Genomic DNA, 9,434 nt, shown 5'->3' with positions numbered 1-9,434 from the left:
GATACGACCTGGTCACTACCGCCGCAACAAGACCATCCCGCTTTGCGGCGGGCTCTGGTGAATACCAGTAGTGACTTAGAACCGGTCCACTAGCACGGTCCACGCCAATCCCTCTCTGGCACAGAGGATCCACCTCCTGCCAGCCGGCATCGTGACAGTAGATCCGGCCATGGATTCCGCTGAGGTGCCGCTGTCAAGTCTTGCCGACATTTCCACGGTGATTGCCCAGCAGTCCCTAATGATCACCCAACGAAATCACCAGCTGGCATACTTGACCACCGTGACACAGCAACTGCAGTCACAGATACAGCAGCTGCTGCCGCAGATACAGAAACTGCAGTCACAGACACAGCAGCTGCAACTGCAACAACCATCTCCTCCGCCGGCTCCTGCAACTCCTCCGCAGCGTCCGGCCGCTCCTAACCCCTGCTTGTCCCTGCCGGACAAATTTGATGGGGACTCTAGACTCTGCCGTGGTCTCCTTTCTGGAAAGGCCTTGTCTTGGGCCACACCGCTCTGGGACCGCAATGATCCTGCCACAGCTACAGTCCAGTCCTTCTTCGCTGAGGTCCGTGGTGTCTTCGAGGAGCCTGCCCGAGCTTCTTCTGCCGAGACTGCCCTGCTGAACCTGGCCCAGGGTATTTCTTCCGTTGGCGAGTACGCCATTCAATTCCGTACTCTTGCTTCCGAATTATCCTGGAATAATGAGGCCCTCTGCGCGACCTTTAAAAAAGGCCTATCCAGCAACATTAAAGATGTTCTGGCCGCACGAGAAACTCCTGCTAACCTACATGAACTCATTCATCTTGCCACTCGCATTGACATGCGTTTTTCCGAATGGCGTCTGGAGCTCCGCCTGGATATGGACTTTGTTCGCACGAGGCGTTTTTTCTCCCCGGCTCCTCTCTCCTCTGGTCCTCTGCAATCCGTTCCTGTGCCTCCCGCCGTGGAGGCTATGCAAGTTGACCGGTCTCGCTTGACACCTCAAGAGAGGACACGACGCCGCATGGAGAATCTTTGCCTGTACTATGCCGGTACCGAACACTTCCTGAAGGATTGTCCTATCCGTCCTCCCCGCCTGGAAAGACGTACGCTGACTCCGCACAAAGGTGACACAGTTCTTGATGTCAACTCTGCTTCTCCACGCCTTACTGTGCCTGTGCGGACATCTGCCTCTACCTTCTCCTTCTCTACTATGGCCTTCTTGGATTCCGGATCTGCAGGAAATTTTATTTTGGCCTCTCTTATCAACAGGTTCAACATCCCTGTGACCAGTCTCGCCAGACCCCTCTACATCAATTGTGTTAACAATGAAAGATTGGACTGTGCCGTGCGTTACCGCACGGAACCCCTCCTAATGTGCATCGGACCTCATCACGAAAAAATTGAGTTTTTGGTCCTCAGGTTCTTTGGCCCCAAGAAGAGGGGGAGACCCAAGGGGGGGGGTACTGTTACGCCGAGCGCTCCGGGTCCCCGTTCCTCCCCGGAGCGCTCGCCTCATCCTCGCTACTCCACTCGCTACTCCACTGACCGGGTGCGCTGCGGTACCGCCTCCAGCCGGGATGCGATTCGCGATGCGGGTGGCGCCCGCTCGCGATGCGCACCCCGGCTTCCGTACCTGACTCGCTCTCCGTCGGTCCTGTCCCGGCGCGCGCGGCCCCGCTCCCTAGGGCGCGCGCGCGCCAGGTCTCTGCGATTTAAAGGGCCACTGCGCCGCTGATTGGCGCAGTGGTTCTAATTAGTGTGTTCACCTGTGCACTCCATATATATACCTCACTTCCCCTGCACTCCCTCGCCGGATCTTGTTGCCCTTGTGCCTAGTGAAAGCGTTCCCTTGTGTGTTCCTAGCCTGTGTTCCAGACCTCCTGCCGTTGCCCCTGACTACGATCCTTGCTGCCTGCCCCGACCTTCTGCTACGTCCGACCTTGCTTCTGTCTACTCCCTTGTACCGCGCCTATCTTCAGCAGTCAGAGAGGTTGAGCCGTTGCTAGTGGATACGACCTGGTCACTACCGCCGCAACAAGACCATCCCGCTTTGCGGCGGGCTCTGGTGAATACCAGTAGTGACTTAGAACCGGTCCACTAGCACGGTCCACGCCAATCCCTCTCTGGCACAGAGGATCCACCTCCTGCCAGCCGGCATCGTGACAATCAGGCTGTTTGGTGCACCTTTAGACTGTCTAGTCTAAGTGCATAGTAACTATTGATAAGTGTAAAGTGCACCAGAATCTCTGCAGATCCTCTCAAGCTCTCTCAAGTTGGAAGGAACAGTTGATGGAAGCAATTTTTAGGTCTTCCTAGAGATGTTCCATTGGGTTCAAGTCAGGGCTCTTGCTAGGCCTTGGAAGAACATTCATAGAGGTGAATGTCGCTACTGTGTTGACCTAGCTGTGTGCTTAGGGTCAGAAAAGTCTGAGGTATAGAGTGCTCCAGATCAGGTTTTTATTAAGAATATCTCTGTACTTATACTCTGTATACCTGTCCCAGCAACTGAAAAACATCCCCACAGTATGATGCCAGCACCACCATGATCACTGTAGGGATGGTATTGGGCAGGTGATGGGCAGTGCCTGGTTTCCCCCAGACATGATGCTGCCCCCACCATGATCACTGTAGGGATGGTATTGGGCAGGTGATGGGCAGTGCCTGGTTTTCTCCAGACATGCTGCCCCCACCATGATCACTGTAGGGATGGTATTAGGCAGGTGATAGGCAGTGCCTGGTTTCCTCCAGACATGATGCTGCCCCCATGCTTCACTGTAGGGATGGTATTGGACAGGTTATGGCCAGTGCCTGGTTTCCTCCAGACATGAAGCTTAAAATTGAGGCCAAAAAGTTCAATTTTGTTTTCATCAGACCAAAATTCGGGAAGATTGCACACATATTTTATTATGGAGAGGCTTCTTTCTGATCAGTCTGCCATAAAGCCCTGATTTGTGGAGTACTGGAGGGTTGGTTAATCTTCTGAAAGTTTATTCCATCTGCAAACAGGATCTTTTGAGCTCAGCCAGGGTAATCATTGGGTTCTTGGTCACCTCTCTTACCAAGGCTCTTCTCCCCTGATTACTTAGTTGTGTGGTGTGGCCAGCACTAGGGTCCTGGTTGTTCTAAACTTCTTCCATGAAAGAATTATGGAGGCCACTGAGCTCTGGAAAACTTTCAGTGCAGCAGAAATTTTTGTTATCCCCTTCTTCAGATCTGTGCCTCCACACAATACATCCTCTAAGCTCTATAGGCAGTTATTGCCCTCATGGCTAGGTTTTATCTCTCAAATGAAGTGTCAGTTGTGAGACCTTTTGTAGACAGCGCTGTGTCTTCCCAAATCCTGTCCAATGAGCTGAATTTACCACAAGCGACTCAAATCAAGGTGCAGAAACATCTCAGAGATGATGAAGAGAAATGGGAGGAGCCAGAGACAAATATCATAGCAAACGGTCTAATATTAATGTCCTTGCCAAATTTGTAAAATAAAAAAAATCTTAAAATTCTGTTTTTATATTCTCATTATGGTATATAATATATTATTTTGATTTTAGCACAAGGTGTCAACATAACAAAATGTGAAAGAGTGAAATGGTACATTGGAACTAGATAGATTATTCTGGTCTCACAGCTGAATATGGCGGAGGTATAGATCCCATGGCTTGGTTTAGTAGACAGAGATTTTTTACACCAATTCTAATTCTAGTACCTTCTTCTAATATCACAGGGTTTTCATGATATCAAAAATCTCTTCAAATCATCTTCACTTAACATAACAACCCAGTGGAACCAATGCACACTAGTACATAAACCAGCTCTCACCTGTGAAGGGCGTCTCGGCTACCATGGTTGACCCAGATCAGGATCACTAGTAGTCCATAGGAAAAGGGAAAAAAATCCAGCTTGGCCAAGTCCCATAAAACGTAATATTTATAGATTCCGCTTAAAACAATATTTACACTAAGGAATAGGGGCAATAAAATATGACGCATTTTGGTCATGTGGACCTTAGTCATAGATCTAGTTTCCGAATGCCATCAGCTGTTTGAAATACCAAAAAAAGGTCACATGACCAAGGTGTCATATCCTAACCAGTGGAGACGTCTATGTGCCTGTTGGTCCATATCAAATATTCATTTACTTTTATTTTAATCTGTGCTTAGTTGAAGGTCTAATATGATAAAAGATTTATATACAGGAATCAGATACAAAATGAAATCCTATTTATCAATTGTTGAAACTGAGCTTTTTCCTTTGGTGTCCGCTCTATAGAACAAAAAGTTAACACTCTCAAATTTCTATGTAAAAGTATGTTCTGATCTATATATAGTGAAAGGAAAGGTCCATTTGACCTTGCAATGTTCTAAGGCTTTAGAATACAATTTTTATCATTTTTCTGACACTTTTCAGAAATTCATTGAATGTGATTTAAAGGGAATACTTGACCCGGATTTTCTCACTTTTCCTGTTACAAATGGTTTAATATAAATGTCCAAGACCAAGTAACAAATGCTATACTTGTTATCTATAGTCTTATCTATCTTATCTATCTTTGTTATCTATAGTCTTATGGGTATTATTATTGAGAGGTGAGGTGCAGGTTAACTAAATTAATCTAAAAGTTGTATAACAAAAGAAAACCTGTGTATGGTGTCCAAAAGTATAATATAGGAAATTACCAATATAATGTTATGAGCCATAGTGCAGAGATCTTTTATACCAGCTGTGCTCTTTCCCTTGTAAGCTGTGACGTTGCATCACAGGTTCTGAAAGCAGTCTGCTCCGCCCCTCCTCCCCCTTCCCTCTTTTCGGCTCTGGACAAAACTAGTCATGCAAAGGGTGGTAGCTGATATTACTGCTTATTAGATTCATGACTCATTAGATAAGGCAGCAGGAAGCCTGTTGTCAGTCACAGTATTTTCCATTAGATCAGGCTTCCTGCTGCCTTATCTATTGAGTCATAAAGCCATTCAGCAGTAATGAACAGTAATACCAGCAGCCCTCCCCCTTGACATTACTGGTCCTGTCTTAAGCAGACAGGAGGGTAGGGGGGAGCAGGCACAGGAGCTCTGCTTTCAGAGAGCGTGATGTGATCTCACAACAGCAGCTGATATGGGGAGATCTGTGCACTATGGCTAGTAACATTATATTAGTAAATTGCTTCATTATACTTTTCAACACCATACACAGGCTGTTTCTGTCACTGGACAACCCTTTTACATTATTAAAAAGAAATCCTTCAATGGCCACTAGGGGAGGTTTATGCATACTGATTTATCATTGAGTTTAGTGGGAGCTTTATGCAATGATCTTCCTCTAACTGGAGGCAAATTTGTCCTTTAATCACATGGTTGTGTCACGGGAAGGGGGATCTGAAGTTCTGTATGAGAACAACAGAGCATTGATCCTTAAATTCTGGATGATTAAATTGAATATAGAGTGTGATGGCTGGGAACTGGTGAATGGGGGTCAGTGCCAAGAACAAGTAATACGTGAATATCCATTTGTATTATTTATAGCAGTGTTTCCCAACCAGGGTGCCTCTAGTTGTTGCAAAACTACAACTACCAGCATGCCTGGACAGCCTTTGGCTGTCCGGGCATGCTGGAAGTTGTAGCTTTGCAACAGCTGGAAGCAAACTTGTCGAGAAACACTACAAAAAATATGGCCTTATGGATACATTTGGGAAGTGAGGTGCAGTTTGAAAGAAAAAAAATTGTTAGATTAAAAAAATAAATGAATAAATACCTTGAATGGCCACTAGGGGAGCTCCATGCATACTGATTTGGTATTGAGTTTAATGAGTTTTTAAGCAGCAATCTTACTCTAGTGGTAGCTGCAGGAAGAATTTTATCTGTCAGTAAGTGGTTGTGTAAAGACCATATGAAGCTATGCAGCAGTACAACAGAACTCTGACCCTAAAATTCTGGACTATCGAATTGTATAGAGATAATGATGGCTGGGAATTGGTAACTGGCGGTCAACATCCCCCCCCCCCCCCTCTCATTCTCCCAAAAGATAAGATTCCACCTCTGGGACTCTCATCAACATCAACCATCAAGACCTCGGCATCCATTATATCTGTCCCCTCAACTTTGGTTCATTAGATTCAGTTTAGGTTCATACATTTTATATGAAATGCGTTTTTTGCTAAGGGGGTCTCCTGGAAAATCTCTGTTTGTTAGAGGAGTCATGCTCCTGGGACCACTATAAATAATCTGCAGGAACCTGGTTGGACATCAAGTGCATGGTAGTATTGGCTGGCTACTATGGCCATTCCCCTGTGGTCAGCCAGCACTACAATGCTCTGTATGTCCAGCCAGGTTCCTGGAGATTATTGATGGTGGTCTCAGGAACATGACCCTTCTAACAAACAGAGCTTATCCGGGAGACCCCCTTAGCAAAAAAAAAAAAAGGTATTAGAAATAAAATGCATGAACCCAGACTGAATCTGATGAACTGAAGTTGAATTCCTGAATTGTTTCCCGTCTCCTGCCCGCTCAGAAGACCCACTGAAGCTTAGAGCCCCCAGTAAACTTCAGCTATTGCAATACATGTCAAACTGAGACAACAGCTGTTATCTCTATGGTATAAATAACTATCTGTCTAGTGCAAAATGCCTTAAATAGAGACAAGTGTAAAGCTAACCTGGAAACGAGAGACCCCGCTGTGGAGGAGATGAGGAATCTGTGAATAGATAGTCTGTGGGTAAAGTAAATATACCTTTTCAATACACTTGAATGCTAGGAAGGGTTCTTCTATGTGAGTCCGAGAAAACCCACTGGTTTTCTACGCGATGCAATTCAAGTTACAGGAAAAAGTATTTGACCCCCTTCTAGATGTTCAATAATATTGCAAAATTGTCTGTGAAAAGTTTCCATCACATGTAATGTAGATTATTTTTAAGGTATGCAATATCCAAATCTTTCATTTGCAAAAGTATATTTCCCCTTAAACATTAAATGTTTTTTTTTAGGACTTTTGGGACATATCTTATCGCATGACTCCGGCACTCCTGCTAATAAGCTGAATTAGGGTCCATTATTATTTACTGAGACAGTACCAGGCACTGCCACAACCCAATGAATGGCACAGGTGGTGTGTCTGCACCAGGTGTCAGTACTGGCAGGATAGCCCCAGATTCTTTAAGGGGTACACCAGGGAAATAAATGTATCCACAAAATAGGGGATAAGCACCTAATCTCGAGGAGTTCCACTGCTGGGACCCCTACACTCTCTTGTATGGGACCTGGCTACTCACCTCACCAATCCACAAAGCAGAAGAACAAGACTTACTGCCAATTACCAACCTCGTCTCAACTGGTGATTGGCTGGCAGGGTGTCACTCCTGCTCATATCGGAAGGTGGAGGTCGGATCACTGCGGAGACTGGTAAGTATATCTGCGAGAGAAAGGCCCTGTACAGGAGTTTATGGGGGTCGTATCAGACACTGATCCGCTATCCTTGAAATACACTTTTAAAGGGGTTGTCTGCGGACATTAAATACAATAAACAATCCAAAAATGTATACTCACTCACCCTGATCCCCCAAAGCTGCTGTTTCCATACCTCCCTGTTCATCACTGCTGATACTGAGAGGAGTGGTCTCTGGAGGAAATGTTAATTTTTGGCTTGACAATACATTTTGTTCCCGCATAAAACAAGCCCTCATATGGGTCGGATATGGAAAATTGAGAGAGTTATGGCTATTGAAAAATGGAAACTCATAAATGAACAGTTGTTGCATCCTCAAGGAGTTAGGATAATGCAGTCGTTACTATCTAGTAAACATTTGCAGGGGTACTGCACTGGCCAGCGTTCAAAATGAAATGTTCCGAACACTGTCTTTGCGCTGCGCGTAGCGCAAAAACAGCGTTTGGAGCATTTAATTCTGAATGCTTGCCAATGGAGTACCCCTTTAATCCAATGTACTCTCTGATGACAGATGCCAATTCTTCCCCCTTATATCTGACTCAGCTCTGCTACATCGCTACCTATTAGCAACAAGCTCAATTAAGTAGCAGGAATAGACGTGCCGGCAGTTGCTAAATGTTCTTGACTTTCTGCTTACAGTGGGCACCAAGAGGCTCTTTCCATCAATATGTAATAGTTGATGATGCTGAGAACATCATGGAGAATCAATGCAATGATTTAGTGGAAATAATTACGAGCCGCGGCTTTAAATGCTAACACGGGTTCCTAGAGAGAATGAATAATAGGGCTGTAAATAACAATTCTCTTTCATTTATTAATCATGTTGGTGTGAGACATTGAAATGTTATGGTCTATTCAGGTTTCTTTGCCTTTTCGCCTCTTTCCTTTTCGCCTTCATACTGTTTTGCTGTGAATGGGAATTTGGGTTAGTGCTGATGTGGAACTGAAACGCGTTTCTTGTCATTATTATCACATCTCAGATGAGTAGATACATAAATTACCTCATCAATTCTTCCTCTACTTGAAACCAAGTGGAAAGAATGCTCCGTTTCTCAATCCCTCCTTACCATGCTCCAGTGTCCTATTTATCAATGTGTTCTAAGGATTCGTTAATGGAAGGCTCCACCTCAGAGACTAACTCTACAAATAGAAAAATCCTGGTATATTTCCCTCAGCTTTATACTCTAGTCCAGTGTTTCCCAATCTTTTTTAGCTACGGGCCCACCTCACAGTAAAAAACAACGGCGCACACCTACATCCCCCCTCCGTAGTTTGTCCCCCTGTAGGTAGTTTTCAACCAAAATGTAGAAACTCCCTGTAGGTAGTTTGCCCCCTTAGGTAGGACCTCATGTAAGTACCCATGTAGGTATCTTTGTCCCTGTAGGTAGGAACATCCCTCTGTAGGTAGCTTTCCCCCTGTATATAAAGACCTATGTAGTCAGCTTGCCCCTGTAGGTAGCTTTTCCATGGTATGTAGGACCCTCCTGTAGTTAGCTTGCCCCTGTATGTAGCTCTCCACAGTATATAGGGCCCCACTGTAGTTAGCTTACCCCCTGTAGGTAGCTTTCTCTCTGTATATAGGACCCCCCCCCCCCCCCCCCCCCAAAGATGCTAGTATGTCAAATGTAATAACAGAAGAAAATGCACTTGCACTCACCGGTCGTGTGGTTATCTGTATACCGGATTATCCGTTGTGCTGGGAAACGTGCTGATGAGGGCACTCAGAGGCTAACAGCCGTTTTCACGCACAGCTGTGCACGAAAACGGCTATTAGCCTCTGAGCTTCCTCATCCGCACGTCTTTCAGCACGACGGATAATCCGGTATACAGATAATCACACGACCGGTGAGTGCAAGTGCATTTTCTTCTGTTATTACATATATATATATATATATATATATATATATATATATTACATATATATATATATATATATATATACACCCAAAGTGAATATTTTAGATTGTAATTCGAATTTTTTTATTTCCTCTTGCACACTACGTTATATCTGTAGCAGG

The sequence above is a fragment of the Hyla sarda genome, chromosome 11, assembly GCF_029499605.1.
Source record: "Hyla sarda isolate aHylSar1 chromosome 11, aHylSar1.hap1, whole genome shotgun sequence".
Lineage (NCBI taxonomy): Eukaryota > Metazoa > Chordata > Amphibia > Anura > Hylidae > Hyla > Hyla sarda.
The sequence above is the reverse complement of the archived record's forward strand: the minus strand, read 5'-3'. Positions refer to the sequence as shown.